General features: G+C 49.1%; 1 long non-coding RNA gene across 2 annotated transcripts in view; it reads left to right on the top strand.

Annotated features, from left to right (window-relative positions):
* The window catches only part of LOC109314442, a 43,678-nt gene that overhangs the window by 10,275 nt on the left and 10,546 nt on the right, over window positions 1-22,857 (top strand). Inside the window, exons 3-4 of one of the 2 annotated variants that reach the window (XR_002102289.1) lie at window positions 15,878-16,244; window positions 20,983-21,292. This is a non-coding gene — a long non-coding RNA (uncharacterized LOC109314442). Of the gene's footprint in view, window positions 1-15,877; window positions 16,245-20,982; window positions 21,334-22,857 lie in introns of those variants that run through there. The other variant, XR_002102288.1, reaches the window with a different exon arrangement.

Here is a 22,857-nt window from a genome sequence, read left to right as displayed (position 1 = left end):
CACCTCGACCAATGGAGGTGCGGTGAGAAGCATTTTGGGAAAGTGGATTCACCTTGCTAGTAGTGCTTCTACTTGCATGCGCTTGGGGGAAGCATGTGCTGCATGGAAAGGCTTTTTTTCAGGGTACTGCAGGCTATAAGGGGTGCATTCATCTTGACCCAATGCAGACAGACCCGCAAAGGCTTTCTCTGCTACTACCTTGTGTGTGCGCGAGCGCTCGGAGACAGAGATGTATTCATTAAAAATGCTATACGCAGCCAGCAAGAGGAAAATGAAAACAACCACCCAGAAACTCCTTGAAGAATGATATTTATGTCCTAAGTTGTAAAACTAGCCACGCTCCCCAAAGCAACGGCAGTAACAGAATCTAGCTGTTGGAACCTAGAGACGCATTGTTCTGATTTAATAATTAATGTAGAGTTAATTGAGGCTTTTACTGAACTGAAACAGGATAAAAGAAACCTGCCAGTCTGGATGCTTCCCTGAGAACAAGTTCATTCTGTTCCTCTGTGACCCCCCTCCATCCACAGCCCCACTGCCGGGCTCCTCTACCCCCTGCCTTCCCCTCTCCAAAGGGTGCGGAGCATGACCGCTTCTGCTGCTCCACACACAAAACAGGCAGGGCGGTGGCAGAGGCGTCTGGCGGGAGGAGGGGGAAAGAGGGGAGAGAAGCAAGTCTGGCAGTGAATGAAGCTTTCCTCCTTCCCTCTCCCGGGTCATTGTTTGATATGGATTTTCCATATTTGCACTGACTTGGGAATCATTGAGCCATGCAACCGCCACAAAGGAGGCTTCCCAGAGAGAGCGAGCGACAGACAGACAGACGGAGGGAGGGAGCCAGGAGAGAAGCCGGCTCCGCGCTGGGTTTCAGAAAGTAAATAACGACATGGGTTTAAAAGCTGAAATGCAAAGCGTTGGCAGCCAGACGCACCCGGAATTAATTCAAATCAGAATGGCTTTTAACCCCTTCCAGGAGACGTGTTGGCTGGCGCCTTGGGAAATGGCAAAGTTTGCTTGGGAGGTTGGGACCTCTGCAGCTATTAGCTGAGTCCTCCCCTCTCGAGGCTGGGAGATGGCTCCAGCTCCAGCAGAGGGCATCTCAGATGTGGCATGGATGCTGCTGTGGTCCAGAGGTCGCTGAAGGCAATGACAGCCATCCCAGTGACTTCCAGGGACCTGGGCTGAGGTCCTGCACAAGTATCACTGATGAGCATTAGTTAATGCTCTCCTTGGGAGGACTGGACAGCTCAGGTCAACTCAGCCCCAGGTCCCCCGATCCGGGATGGCCCAAGGCTCAGCCCAGCCTCCCACTGTCTCACTGAGGCAGAGAGAGCAGGCAGGACGGTCCAGTTTATTTTGGGAGGATTGGCAAGACTTGCTAATGCGGCACACGGGTGGGGAGAGAGTCTCTCTTCTTACTCCTTTCCTCTTTTTCTGATGCTCAGGACATCACCTCCCCAGGGCACCCCTGCTGCTCTCATCCCCTCCATCGTGTCTGACTTGAAACGAGCAGTGTGATCCCAGGGATGTGGTGTGCCCACAGCACCAAAAGAAGCCAATGGATGTTGGTGATGCCCAGCACAAAGGCCAGGCCCTTTGTGCACTGCTGAAGCCCGAAGCCCCTGAGGTGTGCATCTCCCTAGGAATGGCTCTAGAGGTGCAGTGGCTCTGAGATGCATCTGAGCCTCGTTAAAAGTACGTCCTGGAACAGCAGGGAGCAGGAGGCATGGGTATTGCCAGGCGGGGCGGCTCGGAACTTGGACCCAAGAGTGAGTTGATCTGTGCTCCATAGGAGACTTGGTGAGCAGGCAGGGAGGAGTTAATAGCTAGATGAGGATTAGGGACTAAATCGGTTTTAAAAAAAAAAATTGAATAAATAAAGAAGAGAAGACATACATGCACACATGTGCGCACACACGCACGTGCACACACAAACACACGCACACATTTGAGGGTATTCTCCCCCTCCCCATTGCTCAAGTGGATGATTAGGGAGGTCACTTAGCCATCAGTGCCTGGGAGAATTACCCCAGCGGCGCTGACCCTGGGTTCAGCTCTCCCTCCTCCTCCCCTTGCCGCCGCTGCTTTCAGTTTCCTAATTAAGGTCTTTTGTGCATCGCCTCCCTTTGGACTTCCAGCCGCCAGTCATTCTCCGCTAACATGTCGCGGAGGGGGAGGGGGAAGCCCGTGCATTCATTTTGCCATGAGACGCCAGTTCAGGCCCCGCTGCTTTGGCTACAAGCGGGATTATATCGGAGAGGGGGGAGGGCCTTTGCCCATCTTCCCTTTCATAATTGCTCTTTAGCTACTGCCTCCCAAATGGACCTCTCTCATTTAAGTTACTCTTTGTTCTTCTAGGCTCATCCAGCAAAGCGATGGGGCAGGCTCCTGCCTGGAGGGCCAGACACAGACAGGGCTGAGCTCTGATCGCCCTGCTCTTGGGTTTGGGAGCGCTAGTGAAGGCTAGATAGGCAGTGGCCTTCCCCTCCCCAACAAGTTGGGGTTCAGTGTCAGCCTCTGGGAGCAGGAATCCTACCACATGATGCCAGGTCTGTTTTCAGGACCGTTGCAGGGGCACAAGGGGCTATGCGATGCCTCTGGGTGGAGGGAGGCTTCCAACCCCCTCCCCAGATATGCTTACTGGACTTGAAAGTCCCTGAGAGGTAAACTGTTAATGTCTATGGAGTCCCCAGTGCAGGGGTCTTGGGGACACTGAGAAGACCGCTGCAGCCCCCATCCTGGAGACCATTCACTGGCACCTTAGTTTCTGATCTGGAGTGCAAAGCTGTTCTCCCCTCCCCTCTCCTGACCGCACTTTTTTAAAAACATAAGCACGTCCCTTATTGGCTAATCCCTTGCAAAGCCAGCCCACCTTGGGGTATGTGCAGTGATCTTGAATCCCGCAGTCGGGTAAGTAAGGGTACATACCCTGCAGGCAACATAATGCTTTACTGTCCTGGTCAACCTCACATTTAACTCTTTAATTTTCTACAGTTGTGAGCAATGCCGGAGGGTCTCACGGGCCACAACTTGCCTATGGAGCAGTGAGCCAGGGGCCACTGGCTTAGATGATCTGTGGGCTGTATCTATCAGAGGGAAACAAGCTCTTTGTCCATCTGTCTGTCTGTCTCTTCCTATTACCCCCTTCCCCACTAATCATGATGTCCTTCCTTCCTGCCAATGAGGGCTGAACATGAATCCAGTTGAAACCTTTCTGGGACCTGTTCCTCAGCCCTCCTAACCCTACAGGCTGTAGAGTGGTTGCCACCAGACCACCCCACTGGCTCTGTTGAGTCTGGTGTTGTATTTTTGCCTAGCGCACAGAAACGGCTGTGTCGGGTTTCAAGTTCCCCATTTTTTAGCTGCTAAATACATTAGACCAGCACTGCTCTCCCCTTAAAACAAGTGAGGTTTGCAGGAATTTATGGTGTGTTGTGTCTTTATTGCCAGTACCAGCTGGAAGCGGGGTCTGAGGGCATCCCTTGGCACACTTATCCTTATCTCCCTGCAAACTTTCCTGGCACCATGGGAGGTTTCTCACACCAGGACAGGAAACTGGCAGGCAGCAAGACTGTTGCTATTTCCCTTCCTCCCACCCCTGCTTGAGGGAACCCAATCAGCAATGTATTCAGGTAAAAACAGGCTACAGACCGCACATTGCAGAGGGCAGACGAGGAGATGCACGGCGATGGGATGAAAAAGAAGATGGAACGAAGTGGAAAATAATCATGTGCTTGATGGAGATCATATGACCACAATGAGCATGTGCTTATGGTTGGATTACTGGTTTTTGGCATGTGTTTTCCATTTTTAAAAGAAAAAAAGGAGGAAAGGAAGAGTGGGAGGGATAAAGATGTTGCAGTCCAGGTTCCCAGGGGCTTCTGAAATGCAGCCTGTGGTTGATACTGCTGGCAAAAATCACATACTTGGAATACTATTGGTATTATTTATCGTTCAAATTACACCAACGCCAACACCCAGCTTGCCACCCACCAGACAACTTTGAGGCAAAAAGACTGTTTCAACTTTTCTCTGGGCCTAACCTAGACAAAAGGAACTGTTCCAAACAGGAGATTTTACCACACCTTCGGCTCTCCTGTGAAATACGAATTTTCATTTCTACCTAGGAAAACTTTTACAATCTTTGCTCTCTCCTATGCCTGATAAAGGGTGAGTGTGCCTGAAAGCTTGCAGATAAATACAATAATTTGTTTGCAAATATCTGGTTGGTCTAATAAAAGATATCACCTCTTTCACAAGTTTTGATTCCAACACTGAGGACCCTTTATTGTGGATCAGGACCCCACTGTAATATCTCAGACTCCTGCTGTTCTGAGGCACTTAGTTGGCTGGGTCCTTTTGGTTTTGTTTCTTTATAAAATTGTAGTTTGGGTAGGGGTTTAGTTAGTTGGGCATGTGAGGTGGGGTTTCTGAAAGGACTCAGCTCTGGCCAAACCTGGTGCTCAGCACAGTCAACAAGGAGGTGCAACTCCCTTTGTACTATGCTGATTTCAGATGGAGCAGAGTGAGGCCAATGCGGAGGACTGCTAGAATCTCAGTCTATCCTTCTGTAACATGGAGGTGGAGGGCATGTCTACATGTGCATTAATGTGCATTACATTAGGTACTGCACATTAACTTTGGTATTTGTAATAACAAGTGCTAACTGACTGTGTAGTAACTGGTGCTACTGTGCAGTAGCACCAACGCACGCCTTTTTAGTGACGCTGATACCAGTAGACTAATTCTACTGGGCATTAGTGCAATAGCATGGCTTTTGGCATGACGCGCTAACGTGCAGAAGAATTAGTCTACTGTGCATTTAGCATCTCATGTAGATATGCTCAGTAAGTCCTATCTGGAGATTCACTCGTTAGTATTCAGCAGCTTGATGTTGTTACAGTGCTACCCTTCATGCCGATGGAAGATGGCCCCCAGAGGCAGAGATCAATGGTTCGCCCTGATCTTGGCATGTGGGACTCTCTAATAGAAGTTTTAATTCTCTTTGGTTTGCTTTAAACATTGGGAAAGGTCTCCATTCAGGATAGTTCACCTGATTCTTCCTAGCCCTGTACCTCAGTGACTTACACCACTGCCACATAAGTCGCATTTAAACCTGAGGTTGTGTTTTTGCAGAGGCTGCATGTGTAGAGGTGAGTTGGTATACACGGCGCAAGGCAGAGTATGATCAGATTGCAGAATTTCACGCAGGGACATGCTACAGGGACACTGAATCCCCAGGATACATTACACTAGGGAAAAACAGCCGAGATGAGGGGCTTATGCGTCTACAGTGGTGCGCACACTGGCTTGTTAGAAGACAATTTGCAACCTCATTAGGGCCACCTGGTTTCAGATTGGCACCGGCTGTGAGAGACAAGCTCACCAGCTGCAGAGCAAAGCCCAGGCCCTTCATTTAGGCTTTGGCTGCTCAATGCTTGGCAAACTACAGCAGCTGTTAGCTGGGTCCTGCCTAGATCTCTGCTTCTCCTAACCCCATTTTGGTGTCCTGGATTTTCTGGCATTGCTTTGGCTGCAGACATGGATCTTACTTGCTGACTACAACTTCGGCTTGGACTCTCTGGTTCTGACTCTCTCATGCAGCCCAGCTCCTGGTCCGGATTAGCCTCTGACTCACGTACTTGTCTAGTCTATCCTCCCTGCTCCTCCAGACTGCCTACAACTCGGTACTTGCACTGCTTGCCTGTGATACAGTTGGCAGAGATCTTGACTCTCAACTTTGCAGTGCTGCTTTTTGATGGAGCCCAGTCACCTAGTTGGATCCATGTTGGGAATTGCAGCTCACATGGATCATGCTTGCCTATTATTAATAGTAGCCGCCGTCAACCCTGTTTTGTGCATGCTAGGTGTCTCCCTTGGGGCTCCAAGTGGGTTGGCGATACAGCTCTCAGCTGGGTTAGTCTGCCCAGTAGGAGGTTCACTGGTACCGCTAAGCGAATGTAAGGGAGAGGCATTGATTGTGCTGTGATTTCATAGGAAAACTGGTACGTAAACAAAATAAATCTCCAGCCCAGCTGGAATGGGAGCTGTGAGAGCCGAGGAAAGCAAGCAGCGCTGGAAAATGAGTCCTGGGTAGGAAGATTTATTGAAATGAGCCATGTACATATGTGTACGTCTGTTTGTGTGCATGTGAGTATGTACGCAGATATATAAAACGAAGAAGTAGGCCTCTAATGGTCATGCAGCAGCTATATACAGCCCAGGTGAGGAAATGAACTTAGGTGACAAGGAAAGTGTTTTCTCCTTCAATGATAAAATAAAGAAGAACAAAACCCAAAACAAAGGAAAACCCAGGATAACATGTTAGAGGAGCAATGGTGAGTCGGCCAGCCCTGAGCCACGAAGCCTGTTTCCGAAGATTTCGCCCTGATTTTGGCCTGATGTCTCCCTGTGGCACTGGAGCCAGAGCAGGGAGGTGGCTGGCAGGTGAAAACTCCCACCTTGGATCTTCCAAACCCAAAAGCCAGCACACAAGGCAGGTAGGCAACAAGGAGCAAGAGAGAAATGTGCAAAGCGAGGGGGAATGCAACTCAGGAAAGGCAACACTGAAAGGGGGATGCAGGGGGGTAATCTTCTGTCTGAGCAGATCCTGTGCCTCCCTGCTGGAGAGGGGAGTCTGGGAGCCGAGCAGAGCACAGGATGCAAGAGCAAACCCTAACCCAGCAAATTAGTCTTAACTATAGCAAAAACAGCACTTGTGTAAATGAGGCCCCCAAGGGCCCATAAGCAAGCAGTAAAATGTTACAGGAGGGAAGTAAGTCAGGGCTATAAACCTGGGAAGACAGGCCTGGGTAGCCAGAATCTGGAGCATAAAAGAGGCGAGATTAAAGGATGACAAATGGGGAGCCACCAAGGATGGCATGCACGCCAGTAGAGAATCTAATTCCTGCAGCCCAGAGACAGGCTCGTCCCGGAGAGCACTGCCAGGCACTGAAAAACAACCAAGATGCCCACAGAGAACTTGCAGGGAGAAGGGGGGAGAGCGAGCAGCAGGTGATAAATAAAATAAGGGGTTATAATCAAATCAGCATTGAGTGTCTTTGATTTAGGAGGATACCAATGAAAAGAGAAGGGGAAGAGGAAGGCAGGGTGGGAGCTGTGGCTGGATGGGGCAGTGGCTTGAGTGAGATATAGTGCAGGCGCTAAATTATCATCATCATTATTTTTGGTTGGGCCGTGTTGTGACATCAATACCAATTTACACTCTGGGTGAATAGCACTTACTACGGGCTTGTCTTCATAAATTGTGCATTGTCCTTATTTATTTGCGGCTCCATCCCAGTCCTTTCCTCCCCCACTGCTTCCCTCCTCCCGTCTACACACAGCAGAGACCGAGTGTCCTTGCTTTGCCCTTCAGGAGCTGACATTTCACCCCAGCCTCACTTTTTCCCTGTCGCAGGGGATTGGGCTTGGGGAGGTTCTGCTGAAGGCTTTTCTTTCTTGGTGACACCACTGGTGATAGATCTGCTAGCAGGGACCACTTTATGAGCGTTTGCCTGATCAGTATGTCCATGATGTTGCTAGTCTCTGATGCAGCTGCAGTACTAGGTCTACGTTGGCCATTCTGAAAACCTGAGACACAGCCTTCCCTGCTGCTACCATATGGTAGGAGTTGAACTGGGAGAAAAAGAGAGTTCAGAAGTCAGAACTGTCATGCCTTTTCTCTGTCCAAATTTGTTTAGCTCTGCCTTGCTGCAGAGTTTCCTATGAGTATTAAAGCGGCATGAGATGTGTCCTCAAAGTTAACTGGAAGGAAGGATGTCACATCCTGGAAGCCATAATAATGTACCGAAGGCCAGCTATTTTTGGTGTATCCTTAAGTTGGTGGTGTTCAAACTCCTTCACAGGCTAACAAAGAAACTGTCTCACAGACTACCTGCTCCTCATAATATCCCTGCGGCTATGCTGTAATATTTAAAGAACATGAAAAGAATCGAGGTTTTTTTTTTCCGATGTAATTTAGAAGCTGAAAAAGGGACAGTAAGACAGTACCACAGTACCAGCCACCTTAGGAGATGCCAAGATACTGAGATATAACTTATTAATATCTCTAGGCTGTTTATTGTAGAAAAAGCAGCACAGGCCATCTTTTTTTGGTCTCTGAAGGAGTTTATGAAATGGTCAAGCTCATCTAATAGAGTTTCTGAACATCTCCTTTCTCTGTGCATCGCCAGAAAGCCTTATTTTCTGCAGAATGAAAGCCTTTCTGGAAGAGCGGTGTGATAGAAGCATTGGGGAACCAGAAAAGCAAGATGGGTTTTATGCGCCGTACCTCTTCCAGAGGAAGATTGGACATAACCTGGAGCCTTTACAAAATGCTTCCTGCAGAAAGGAAGAAAATAATCTGGGTTGTAGTGTTGTAGAATTCATCGTGGGTTCAAACAGTAATGTTTCCCAGGATGTGTTGAGGGCCTATGCACAGTTTTAAGCAGTAGAGATGGATATGTGTTCTGGCCTGATGGCTGTTGTTCAACGCCTCCTGCCTCCTCCTCCACTAGCTTGATCAGATGTTCTTACTTGCCTTTTGGCATGGACAAGGAAGCCCTTGAGGCTGGGAGGGAGCAGAGTGAAACAGAGGAAGATATGATAATATCGTAAAGCAGGAGGAGCTTGCTGTTTCCAGGAAGCCTCTCTTTCAGTCTCTCTCTTTTCTCTCAAACAGGTTGCAAAATAAGTACGGGCCTTGATGGTGATGTTGATGGGCAGAGCCTGAAGTGTCTGTATTGGAAACATGCTCTACAGTTTACAGATTCCTCTTTCAAGATCGTCTCTCTTTTTTTTTTTCTTCTTAAATCTCCTACTGAAGATGGAGAAGCCAACTGGTGGGGAACCAAATGCTTGGCATCCAGGAGCATAAGCAGAAAGTTACCCAGAGAAGTGGTGGGAGCTCCATCCTTGGAGGTTTTTAAGACCCACCTAGACAAAGCCTTGGCGGGGATGACTCGTAGACATTAGGGCTGGAAGGGACCTCGGAAGATCTTCGAGTCCAGCCCCCTGCCCGAGGGGCAGGAAGTCAGCTGTGGTCATAGGATCCCAGCAAGATAAGCATCCAATTTGTTCTTGAAGGCGTTCAAAGTAGGTGCTTGAACCACCTCCGATGGCAGGCTGTACCAGACCGTGGGGGCTTGGACAGTAAAGAAACGGTCTTGTAGTAATTTATGACCATTTGATCTCGTCATCCCTTGGGACGCTCTGGTAAACAAGTGTTCCCCCAGATCCTGGTGACCATCCTGGATGGTCTTCCTTTGAGCAAGGGGTTGGGCTAGATGATCTCCTGAGGTCCCTTCCAACCCTCATTTTCTATGATTTCTACGTCTTTATTGGAAAAATGCTCTACAGTTTACAGATTCCTCTTTCAGGATGCTTTCTTTTCTTTCTCCTACAGAAGACGGAGAAGCCAACCAGTGGGAACCAAATGCTCGCCATCTAGTAGTATAAGCAGAAAGTCACCTGTTGAGAGAGGCTAATACTGTTCATGGCACTTTTATGAATGGCTTTCAATAGATACAACTGGAAGGAGCACCAGATGTGTCCAGTATAATGACAACATAGCAGAAACTCTCCTCTTTGCCATGCAAGGCATGGTGGCTGAAGTCCTTGACTGCTCTTAATCATTGGTATAATGAAGATGATGAGGGCTACAGGGATGGGGAGAGAAATGGTTTCTGTGCTACCCTTCCAATTGCCCATTATTATACGAGCCAAAACAGCGGGAATGGGTGATTGTGAGTGTATGCAACTGCTGGGATAAGGCAGGTGTGCTAATGTGTAGTGTGTCTTGCTGCAGGCTGAGTTTTAAGGTCTGTTAGCTGATGGGCTATGGGTTACTCTGTAGCTGGACGTCTTAGACTTAATACCTACTGTGTCTGCATGAGACCCTGCTAAGACTTGTTGGTGATAGTCATGTCTCGGGCCTGCTGTACAGCCCTCCCTCCCCCACCCCCAAATGACAGTTCCCATGAGGTGGCAATGCTGATTGTTGAGACCGCTAGGGCGGGAGAGAGGATAAAGGAGGAATGCTGATTTGGGTAACTTTTGGGGTCAGATCCCGTCTGGTGTAAATTGATCTACTTCCATTAATATCAGTGAAGCTAAGACTGTATCATTTGAGAAGCTGGCCTGTACTTGGGGAAAGCAGGTGGGGCCAAACCCCCATTATTTCTTCCCCTTAAAAATTAAAAGTATGCTCTGGAGTTTTGTTCTTTTTTATTAATGAACTTGTTACCTGCACTTTACAATTGACTGCTCTCAGTTTTGTGAACTGCCTTAGAGACGCTCGCTCCTCTCAGATGCAGCCTGGCCTTGAGGAGTCCCTCTCCGATGCAATCTGGGCACAGCAAAGCAGCCTTGTAGAGGGGCTGGCGGATGGTTGCATGGCAGGTGGAAGCCAGATGTTTCTTGGGCAGCCTGGTAACACGAGCAGAGTTTACATTTGTGAGTCTGTACACGAGCCCACAAGGGTGTTACCTCTTCAGACCTTTTGGAAGGTCTCGGCTTGTGATCAAAAAGGGGAATGCAGCCAATTATTACGTGAGGTCTTGGTGCCGCAATCTAAAGCTTCAAATCCCACTAGCTGGCCACAGTCTGGACGTGTGCAGGTGTGTTGCGAGGAAGCCAGACCTCAAACTCTGTCCTCCTCCAGGCTGTGGAGCTCACCCAAAAGGGTTGGAGCTGTAGGAGGCTCCCTCTCGGGTCTGGTTTCCCTTTGCCGGGGTGGAGGGTAGGAATGAGGTATTTGTAATCATGTGTCCCTTTGGCCACGTGCTTGTGCCCACAGCAGCTCGCTGCATGGCCAGAGCACCCCCTGCCCTGGGGGAGAAAGTTTTGCCTAGCAGAACTGCAGGGACTCTCCTGCAGGAGGGGACAGGACAAGCCATCGGCAGTGGTGGAAGGAGGAGCGTTTGCTTTATAAATGCAATGACAAGTCTTTCGTGACCTGTGCCTCAGGAGCGCTGAGGGCAGGTCAGGGTAAGACGTGGACAGATACTAGTGGGGCTTGTCTGATGGCTGCTGTGCAGCAGCCTGCCTCCAGAGCCGGGAAACCTGCTAAACGTGCTTTGCGCCAGCGTTTTGCATGCCTCGCTGCCTCCCCTGCTCCCTTCTGGAGCCAGGTCAAAGCCATTGTCTCCAGCCTCATCTGCACATCACACTGCACTGCTTCAGTTTAAGTAGCTGAATCGAGGTGGTGCCAACCCCTGTGCAGAGGCTCTGATTTTGGCTCGGGGCAACTTCTTTTTATTTTCACTTCAACTTGTTCCTAATCATCCGAAATATGCTGGGTTTCAAGGGAACGGCTTTAGCAGTGGTTGAACTAGATGGGCATAAGTTAAACTGATGCTGCTCCACATTAAAGCAAGCCTTAATCCCCTCAAGTTGAGGCCCGTTTACCTTGGAGATTGGCATCGTCATTCATTCACCCATTCATTTGGAAAGATGTGGCTAGTTGTGCTCAGAGACAGCTTGTGGGCACAGAAGATAGTGTTCCTAGCTCTGGCTATGACATAGGCCCGTGGGAGATGAGCTGAACTGTTTTCAGAGTGTGCTGCAAAACTCACCTTCCCCCCGAGCTCTCCTTCCAACCGTGGGACACAGGGAAGGTGACAACTAGAGACCAGTGGAGCAGCCTCCCAAACATCCCAGGGCCATCTTAGCTGAGTAAATGGTCACCAGTGGGGTTTAAGCCTCATAGGATGCAAAGCCAAGCACCTTGAGACAGGATCCGCTCTTCGCCTCTCCTAGGTTCTGTTCGGGTTACTTTAACGTGAGCCTGCAGTATTGCATCTGGCATTCGGAGATTGCATTGGGCAACTGACCGCTCCAAAAGAAGAGAAGGATGTATTCCCCTGACGTAGTGGTAACCTGCTACCAAGTCCCCTCTCGGCCTTCTTTTTTTCCTGCTGAAGAATCCCCGGTCCCTCTGCTTTTCCTCATATTGCTTGCTGTACCAGCCTCTAGTCATATGGGTGGCCTTCTCTGGACTCTCTCAAGTTGTACCACGTCCTTGTTAAAGTGCAGCCCCCAGAACTGGACACAGTACTCCAGTTGGGGTCTCACTAGTGCAGAACAGCGTGGAAGAATCACTTCCTCGGTCTTGCTGGACATGCATCGATTGATGTATTATTTGCCTTGCTGGCAATAGAGTCGCACTGCTGGCTCATATTCATGCTGTGGTCTATTATTACCCCCAGGTCTCTTTCATTCCTAGTGCTGGTCAGATTGGCATTGCCAAGCCTGTAGGTGTGCAAGGGATTGTTTGTCCCCAAGTGGAGCACTTTACACTTCTTGACATTGAACTTCATCTGGTTCTGACTTGCCCAGCTTGCCAGCCTGTCTAGGTCCACCTGTATCTGTAGCCTATTTTCAAGTGTGACCACACTCCCCATAACTTGGTGTCCTCTGCAAACCTGGGCAGTCAGCTCTTAGTCTTCACCCCCTCATCCAAATTATTTGAAAAAAAGACGTTGAAAAGTACAGCACCAAGGACCGACCCCGGCGGGACACCGCTGCTCACTTCTCACCCGGACGATACAGGTCTGTTCAGTAGGATTCTCTGGGTCCTACCCCGCAGCCAGCTTTGTGCCCACCTACTGTCTTGTAGTTAAGCCCACTATCTTCCAATTTTCTCACAAGAACATCGTCGGGTACCAGATCAAAGGCTTTTTGGAAGTCAAGGTGTATAACATCCACCACTTCTCCCTTATCCAGGTGGTGAGTTATCTGATTGTAAAAGGAGATGAGGTTGGTTAGACAAGACCTGCCTGCAATGAAGCCATGCTGGCTGTCATTCAGAATCCTACCTTCTGCAAGCCTATTGCACATAGACCTCTGAATGAATTTTTTCCAGGCTTTTCCCTGGGATTGAAGTTAGGTTAATTGGCCTATAGTTACCTGGGTCCTCCCTCTTCCCTTTCTTGAACTTGGGCACAACACTGGCCCTCTTGCAGACCTCGGGGACCTCTCTGGAGCACCATGAGTTTTGGAACAGTTTCGCCAGGGGCTCCACAATGATGTTGGCCAGCTCCTTCAGCACCCTTGGATGGAGTTCATCCGGTCCTGCTGACTTATATATGTCTAATTTCTTTAATTGATCACACACCAGTTCTACAGCAACAGTAGGGAGGCACTCATTTCTGCCCTGCTCATTCTGTACCCTGTCTGGCATGATTTTCCCCGTGGCCTGGAGAAACACCAAGGCAAAGTAGTCATTCAGGAGTTCAGTTTTCTCCTGAGTGTCGGTAACCAGCTGTCCTGAGTTGTTGAGCAATGGCCCCACACTCCCATTTGCTTTCCTCTTGTTCCCTATGTACCTAAAGAAGGACTTTTTGTTGTCCTTGATTCCCGTTTTTAATCTAAGTTCGGTCGCCGCCTTAGCCTTTCTAATTTGTTCTCTACACGTGCGGGCCGTTGTTGTATAGTCCTCCTTGAGGCCTGTCCCCAGCTTCCATTGTTTGTACGCCTCTTTCTTCTTTCTAAGGAGGACCGTGATTTCCCTGTTTAGCCGGGAGGGCTTCCCTTCCCAGCCCTTTATGGGCAGCCTTTCATGCTTATCTCTTCCCTGTAAGGTTTTTCTCTCGAGTTTCCTTTTTCTTGTTATAGGGGCACCATGATTCCACAATGCAGAAGAGTGGCTTTTCCCTGAAACAGCACTGTATAATGGGATCCCCAGTTTAGGGTCAGGGACTTGCACAATATCTTATGGGACTGTTAAAAGGTGCTGAGTTGCATGCAAATGTGTAATGGGGGTGGCAGGATTAAGGAATGCTCTTCGTCTTCCTGCAGGTCCTGTTGAAGCAGATACAATAAACTCCCATCCCATGCACACGGCGCCACCGGAGTGCACAGACTAGCATTGAGTCTTGCCTTATGCCCAGTGGCTCTGGGAGCAGCTGCCAGCATGTTGTCTCTCTTTAGTCATCCCCCTCATTTACCCACACAGGCAGTGACTTGGGGCCACAGTTCTGCCCATGGCTTCTAGCTGTAGTAGCACAGACAGCGCGCCAACACTGTGGCAAGAAAAGCAATCATGTTTCCTGGAATCACCTGCCACAGCTGCAGAGTGGTTCCTTAATTCTGATTTTCCGCCCGTTTGGTGGGGGAGTGCAATTAAATCTCCAGGGAATACTCGCATCCTCTCTTCCTACTCACTCAGGAGCTGAGTAATGGAAACATTTGGAGCTTTATGATTTTTGGGGGGTGAAAATCCCAGGGAAAAAAAAAAAAAAAGCCCTCCCAAGGCTCCGTGCAGAGCAGCTGTAATTCTCACATGCATCCTTTCTTTCTCCGACACAGATTTTGTACAAGTCCATGGCCCACGATAACATCCTGAGTTGTCAGGCCAGTGTTCCCTGGAGAGAATCTGCTCTTACGGACCGGGGTTGAAAGTGGGACCCCTCAGTCCCTATTGATAACCCGCACAAGAGCCGTAACACCTATCCTCTTTGAAAGCATGAGAGTAGATAAACCAGGAAGGAAAAAATGACTTGGCAAAGGACAGTGGCTGGTCTGGAGACCAGTGGATTCCCCTGTCATCCAAAGGGTGTGGGGGGGGGGGGTCATATTAACTCTCTTTAATTTGGGGGCTTTTCAAGAGTGTTAAATGGATCTCAGCCCTGAAATATACAATTGCTTCATTGTGTAAGAGAGCAGTACCATATGCGTAACCCTTTACAGGATCAAAATGTGTCTTTGATGCCTACCAGGTGGCTTAGCAAAGCATTTTGGGGGTAAAAAAAAAAAACCAAAAACGACCAAGCAAGCCCAATAGCCAGCAATCAGCATCACAGTTGGTTGCTTTTGTTTTACAGAATTTCAAATGAGATTGGATCTGTTATTTAATATTGATAATTACTAATGGATTAATCGCTTGCCCAATTTTAAGTCCTAGTGCTATGAAAACTTGGGTCCACGAATAACCCCAGTGAACTCGTCAGTCGCACAGCATTAGGAGTCATGTAAATCTTTGTGGGATTAATTAATTAAGCAAATGCTATTTCAAGTGAGTTACATTACCCATGATCTCAGTCCAGCTGAATCCAGTAGTGAGTAAGAGACCTCACGCGGGTAAGCAGTCCCATGCATGTGTGTTTCCAGAACTAGGGCTGTTAACGAGCATAAAATTGCAGGATTGGGACATCAGTGAGGAAAGGGAAGAGGCATCTGAATCCAATCACCTATGTATTAAGTCAATTATTTGTTTTATTTTGCTGTTTTTATATTTGAAAGTTGGCCTGGGCCAATTGTTTTCATTGATTAAAATAATTCTCTTGGGCCAAAAGCACAGAATGAATTTTCTCTCTCGTACGATTATCACCACTGCACAACCCAGGTCCCATCTGTGCGCCTACCCTCTCTCTGCCCGGTCTTGGAACAGAGGGATTACAAGATTGGGCCCACAGCCAGATGTTATGGGGGGCTTTTCTTTCTTAGAAGGGGCTGGACTCTACTGATCTGACCATGTGGCAAAGCCTCCTTACACCAAAGTTGTGCCCAAAGCAAATGTTTTACAGCCAAGCCATAAACACCTGAGAATTTGGGCTTCTAACAGATGTGCTGACAGCAGTTAGCTCCATGGCTTTGTCACCAGCCAGCATACCGTGTGCACGAGGATTACACAGCACTGAGGCATCCATTTCTTCTGTTACTTCTCCGGGGTGGTCTGAGCCACTCTGGCCTGTGAGCCTGGCGTCATGCACTGTGTCCATAGGCGACCCAGCCCGTTCCTTGGGTCCGGGAAGCACCAATGCTTCTGTGCTGGCAACTGAGATTGTAGCCCTCTTGTTCAGACCGTGAGGACAGGTTCATGCCGTGAACCCGTCACCTTTTCCTCTGGTCTCTGAAATGCTCTTTTTAATTGCAGGTCTGGTAGGCCAGCTTCTCTCCGCTGCCCTCCTGACGACCCCAACCTGCTCTGGAGGAGCCAGCCCTTCTAGGGGTCAGAGATAATTCACATGGTGTCCATGCTGCGTCTTTTCACGATGGGTGACTGCTCTGCTATGACGGATGGCGCCAGGTCAGGTGGTGCAATAACCCCTAGGAGCTGAGCAGAGGCCGTCCGCCTCATTTCACTCGGGGCTTGTCAGGCCATCCAGTTCCTTTCTGTCTCGCGAATGCACAGCCAGACCCCCGAAGGAGCTCAGCTTTTCCCTCGGGGCTTTTTCCTCTGTACAAGGAGAAGGAAAGGTGGGGAGGCATTTGCAGTTGCGTAAAAATGATGAGCACAATGGGTAATCTATGTAATTGATAAACACCCTTAAAGCTTGTTTTTCAGGGGTTTATAACGCGGCAGTAAAAAATTGCTGAAACTTGGCATGCAAAGCTCGTTAGAGGAGCAGTCCGTTTTTATTCTTTCTTTTCATAGAATCACAGAAGTCGGGTCGAAAGGGACCTTGTAGATCTTCAAGTCTGACCCCCCGCCTGAGCAGGAGAAAAACTGGGCTCAAATGATTCCAGCCAGGTGGGCATCAAGCCTCTTCTTAAAGCCCCCCAGGGTAGGAGCCAGCACCACTTCTCTTGGAAGTTGGCTCCAGATCCTAGCCGCCCTGACTGTGAAGTAGTTCTTATGGATGTCTAATCTAAACCTCCTCTCCAACAACTTGTGGCCGTTATTCCTTGTTATGCTGGGGGGGGCTAGGGGAAACAAGGTCTGTCCCAAACCCTTCTGGTCTGCCCTAGTGAGTGTATAGATGGTCACCAGGTCCCCCCTCAGCCTTCTCTTGTGAAGGCTGAACAGGTTCAGGTCCTGCAGTCTCTCATTGTAGGGTCTGCCCTGTTGTCCCCGGATCATGTGGGTGGCCCTCCTCTGGACCCTCTCCATGTTGACCACATCCCTCCTGAAGTGGGGCGCACAGAACTGGACACAGGACTCCAGCTGCGGCCTGACCAGTGCCGCATAGAGGGGGAGGATCACCTTCTTGTCCCTGCTAGAGATGCACCTGTGGATGCATGACAAGGTCCGGTTAGCCCTGCCAACCGTGACCTCGCGTTGTTGGCCCATATTCATCTTGGAGTCAATAATGACTCAGAGATCCCTTTCTGCCTCCATGCTCTCGAGAAGAGAGTTTCCCATCTTATAAGTGTGCTGCTGTTTACTACTGCCCAAGTGCAGCTCCCTGCACTTGTCAGTATTGAAACGCATCCTATTTTTGCTAGCCCACCCCTGTAACCTATCCAGGTCTTGCTGCAGTCTTTCCCTCCCTACTAGTGTGCTCACCTCACCCCAAATTTTGGTATCATCAGCGAATTTAAACAGATTGCTTTTCACCCATCATCCAAATCACTGATAAAGAAATTTAACAGCGCGGGCTCAAGGACCGAGCCCTGGGGGACTCCGCTGCCCACTTCTCCCCAGGTCGAATATGACCCGTCCACCACCACCCTCTGAGTGCGACCCTTCAGCCAATCTGCAATCCATCTGACTGTGTAGGCATCAATGCCACAGTCACCTAGTTTTTTAATGAGGATGGGGTGGGAGACGGTGTCAAAGGCTTTGCTGAAGTCCAGAAGGACTACATCCACAGCAACACCTGCATCCAAGGCTTTTGTGACCTGATTGTAAAAGGCAATCAGGTTGGTCTGACATGACCTGCCCCTAATGAAACCACACTGGTTGCCCTTGAGCATCATCCCTGAAGCTGGCCCATGGCAGATGTGCTCCTTGATGATCTTCTCAAAGAGTTTCCCTAGGATTGAGGTAAGGCTGATGGGCCTATAGTTGCCTGGGTCCTCCCTCCTCCCTGTTTTAAAGATGGGGACCACGTTGGCTATTTTCCAATCATCTGGCACCTGGCCTGAGCACCACGAGCACTTGTAAAGCCGTGCCAAGGGCCCTGCAATAACCCGTGCTAGCTCCCTCAGCACCCTGGGGTGAAAAGCATCTGGACCTGCTGATTGGACCACGTCCAGCCCCTCCAGAAGCTCTCTAACCCGGTCCTCCCCAACCTGAGGTCTGGAGGCATTCCCCTCGAGTCTGTCTTGCATCATGGTGGGGAAGTCCCAGTCCCTGCCCAAGGAAACGGAGGTGAAGAATTGGTTAAAGAGGTCTGCTTTCTCCTCTGGAGCAGCCACCAGCTTGCCCAGTGTATCTTGCAGGGGCCCCACGTTTCCCGGTGCCTTCTTCATCCTCCCTATATATTTGAAAAAGTAACTTTTTATTATCTTTGATCTTGGATGCTAGCCCTAGATCCATGTCTGCCTTAGCTTTCCTGACAGCCCCCCCACAGTCCTGAGCAGAGGAGGTATACTCCTCTTTGGAGATAGCACCCCCCTTCTACCGGGTGTATGCCGCCTTTTTGGCAATCGGGCATTCCTGGATGCCTTTGGTGAATCAGGGGGACTTTTGGGCATTCTTGCCCTTCCTTCCTTCCTTCCTTCCAGCTATTTGCTAAACAATCATCTTGGACCGTTTTTCCTTGTGCACAGAAGGATGGGACCCTTTTTCCCCTCCCTCCCCTAAGTTACAGTTCCTGGCAGTGCTTCAGAATGAGCAATTGCTCAGAAGGGCTCTGAGCTCTGCCATTTGTTCCCCCAGCAGGACCTGCATCCCAGCATTTTCCTGGGTTTTAAAAGAAAAGGGCAGCTTAGTTTGAGCAAAAGAAGGAACATGTTATGCAAGGGCCTGAGCCAGATCTCTGTTCTTCCTTTGTAACCAGAGGCTGCATCTGAAGGGAAATCCCTCTGACTGCAAAGGGAAGAGCCTATGCACCCGTTCAGCTCCATTTAAGTCTGTGTTTGGGGCCTGGTTATGCACCTAGATTTTACCACTTTAACTATGCTGTTTGGGCTGAGGCAGTCCAACCCTAATAGCGTGGACACACTAGGGGTATAAGCTTAGCTATACTGGTATTAAATGCCTTCAACACTTGTATACCTATGGAATAGTAAGAGCATCCTCTGGTCCTCATCCCCTGCTGAAGCCACGTTAATAGGGTGCGAAGCTGGATATTTGCCCTCTAGTGGTGCATGTGGCCCTGGATGTATATACCTCTGCACTGAGGAAGTGAACTTTGCTCTGGGGGTTACATTTTTCACTTTGCAGCCCTTACTTCGGCAAAATTTCCACTAAAGCCAGTAAGTGCTTTGACTGCACAAGAACTGCAGAGTCAGGCCTCCTGTTCCCTCAGCCTTCTGCCTGCACTGCAGTGCGACCAGAATTCCCCATTTATCTCATTCCTGCTTTAATCGCCTGCATTGGCAGGGGCGGCATTCCCCCCTCCTTCCCCCCCAGCCATGAGGGCTCTCCCTGCCCCGGGGGACCACTCAGGCAAACTCCCCGAGATCCCACTGCCACCGCGTTAGGACTGCAGATCAGGCACTTAGCAGCCTTCCGTGCTTCAATAATTCCCAAACAGCTTAAGTTTTAGTAATAAAATGCTGCAGGCAATTAGTCCACAATATGGATTAGGCCCCTTTAGCCATTTAAGAACGAACTGAATAAAATGCAAATGGCTGAATAATTTTATCATTTGCAAATTGGCTACGGTGCCCCTGAAACAGCTTGTTTTATGGTCATTGGACCAGAGCTAGAAACGGGCCCAAGCCAGATCCTTTTGGGTGGTGGAATTGGGATCTGGAATGGAGTTGCATAGGCATCTGCTGTGTCTCTACTGGAGTCTCACTACATCCCTTCAACTCCAGCTTTGTTTTTTGTGTGTAGCCTTTGACAACATTGCAAAAAAAAAAAAAAAGAAGAAGTGTTGAGTGCTACCCTTCAAAGTTGTGTTTTTCAACTACTTTTCCAAGGGTGTAAATAGCTACCTGAAAGTCAGGGATGTAAGGAGAATCAGGGCATTTGTCTCCTGACAGATCTGCACTGTGCCTACCACACTGTGCACAATGTTGTAATATAGACGTTTGCAAAGTGTTAACAGTTCCCTTCCCGCGGAGACATGGTGCTACCGGGTACAATCTCTTGGGTCAGGACAAAAAATCAGCCATGATGACCAAAGTTGCACAGAAGCGGCACTGTGGAAAGATGTGATCCTTTATTGAAAGGCATGTTGTTATCCTCTTAGTACATTTTGTAGAAAACCAGCTGACTTTAGTTGGGCATTTGTCTTTGCAGATCTTGCTGTATCCATGCAACTCTGATGACCTCTGTCCCTCCTGCTCTTCTCGGAGGGTGTTTTCCCCCCTCGCCCCTCTGCATTTTTATCCGTTTCCCTTTTTTGAGTGTAGAGTAAAACAACAAGTTTAAGACAAAAGTCTTCAGAAATGACCACTGATTTTGCATGCCGCGGCTTTTTTGTTGGTGCCGAGAACCCAAGCCATCAATGAAAGGGGGTGTGGAGCTAAAGGTGTGTTGTAGACCAAATGAAGAACCCAGAGCCACCCACCCTACATGGAGACATGTGCCCAAGTTGCAACAGAGTCTGTCGATCCTGGATCAGCCTCATCAGCCATCTTTGGACAACAGATAAGACAGTCTTGGGAGACAGTCCTCCTTGCCTGCAAGGGATTGCCAAAGAAGGGGAGCTCAGGGTGCTCAAAATCTCTGAAGGTCCCTGGGAGCCTCCAGGTTCTTGGCATCTCCATATTTCAGCTGGGTTCTCCAAGTAAGAGGCTGCTTTAGGAAGTGTGACTGCCTTCTAATGAGAAACGGTTTTAAAGTAATGCAGAGTGGTCTGACCTAAAACATTTTGTTGAAGCTTGGTCTATTTAGTGCTAAGATGAAATATTTTTGGTTTCATGGCTCCAAAATTTTGCATGGTGCATGAAGCCAAATACCTCCCTGTTGGTAAGTGAGCACAATTTCTATTCTCTTTATTAGAAGTTGCACTCCCTTATGCCAAAGCAGGATGTGATGGGCCATCCATCACACACTTTTTCCAACCCCTGCAACACAACATACAGAGGGGGTGTGGTACTGTGGAAAGTTTATACCTCCCCCTTTTTTTGGAGGAATGGCAGGCTTTTCTTCGCTTAATAATTCACGGAGGTGGCCATGTGTTGGTTTTTTTGCTGTAGAACAAAAACAAGTATAAAAACATCATCTTCCCATCAATAGATGACTTGATGACACAGGCTAAAACACTTTCGTGTTGTGATGAGAGGTGAAATGTCACTGAAATGTCATTGCCTGAGATGCAAGGAGGCTTTCGTGTCCCAAAATGATTTCCAGGAAGATAAGATTGAACGTAGCGCCACCCTGGTAAATGAGCGAGACTTTTAAATGCCTCGCTGAAACGCAGAGAACACTTCATCATATCAAGGAGATATTTTAAAAGCTGCCTGAAAATGCATCCAGAAGGAAGATGACTCCCTCGAGACTTGTCAGGTCAGACACTGTGACAGATTAAAGCAAAGTTGTAATCTTAACACTGCGTTTTGGTGGGTAAGGCAGACCCCCTTGCAGATGCTAGGAGAAAAGCAGAGGAAGAATAAAAAACAGCTTCCCCTCCACAGCGCCCACATCTTCCCTATAGACTCACGCAGGGTGTGCAAGAGAGGGAGGATGGGTCCCAAGACTGAATGCGTCCCTGGCATTACTGTGCTTGTTCCTGCGGAGTTGCACCAAGTGTGAATACAGCCCATTGTACAGACTGAAGTGAGATATGGGCACGCAAATGTGAGATGGTGTGCTGTTGTGACGCTTGTAAGAGTTGTTTGGGTGACAACTAATAAACTCACAGCTAAAGAGTGGGAGAATGACCATGTTATTTTGGAGCTGGGTGAACCCTGTCTGGGATGGTCTTAAATTTGACTTGGAACTGGGAGTTTAGGGTCAAACCCAGCAGCCACTGCCGTTGTCTCTCTAGAGGCCTCCTTGACAGCGAAGCCTGTTGTGCCTGGTTTTCTGCTGGCAGACACAGGGTGAGGCAATGGGGCCTTGCCTGGCTGTGACTTTTCGGGAACATATCCTGCAGTTACTTTGCATCCTGTTGTAACATCATTGGTGCTGGAGGGTGTATTACTCTCGTGCTCCAGGAAGCAGTCTGTCCAAGAATGATTTTCCCATGCCTAATTCCTGTATCTACGGATATGTTATCATCACCCCTCCTCTGGCATATATAAAAGTGTTGACCAAGTGTCATAGTTGCCTAGGCATTCGTTTACCATATGCCAAAGGCACACTGCCTTGTCTACACTAGACTTTGAATATGTGCCAGTTCCTGGATGTTAACAACACACCCTACATCCTGGTGTGTGTGTGTGTGTATGCCAGTGCTCCTGGGGTGTGCTGCTGCTCTGACAGTGGGGTAGCACAGTGCATTGGGGGTGTTATATGCTGTGTGGCTGCATGTGTCGTTGGTGCCCTGATGCTAGTTCTGTTTGTATGTGTACGACGGAGCACATGCATGCTCTGCATTGTTGCTTTATGGCAGGGTACAGTCACACCAGGTGTGCAGAGGCAGGTACAGATAGGTGCTCCGGGTGCGCCTCCTCTCAGTTTTGTTTCCCTCTTTGGCTTGCTCGATTCTATGCATTCACCCACCAAGTGCCCGGCTGCTTTGGCTTGCGTGTGTGTGTGCATGCGCACCTTGTCTCAGCACGTAGGAGCCTCCCTGCGTTGCTCTTGCTGGGGTTGTGTGTTGTGGCTGTGTGAAGGCTGTGCTGCTGGCTCTCTCCTCGTGTGTGTGGTTTCAGCACGAAGCAATCTCCTCATGTTTCTGTTGCTGGAGTTGCGCGTGCGGTTTCAGCACGTGGTCTTCCTGTGTCACTCCTCCTGGAGTTGTGTGTTGTGCCTGTGTGTGGGTGGTGTTGCTAGCTCTCTACTGGTGTGTGTCGCTCTCCTGGAGTGTCTCCCTTACTGTGTGTGTGTATATATGTCTCTCCTGACGTGTGTCTATGCGTCTCCCCTAGCGCGCGTGTGGCCGTGGCCCGGTTGAGCGGCGCGGCCCA

This window comes from Crocodylus porosus, unplaced genomic scaffold (assembly GCF_001723895.1).
Source record: "Crocodylus porosus isolate Cpor-Errol unplaced genomic scaffold, CroPor_comp1, whole genome shotgun sequence".
NCBI lineage: Eukaryota > Metazoa > Chordata > Crocodylia > Crocodylidae > Crocodylus > Crocodylus porosus.
Note: the sequence above shows the minus strand (reverse complement) of the source record. Positions and strands in the feature narration are given on the sequence as shown.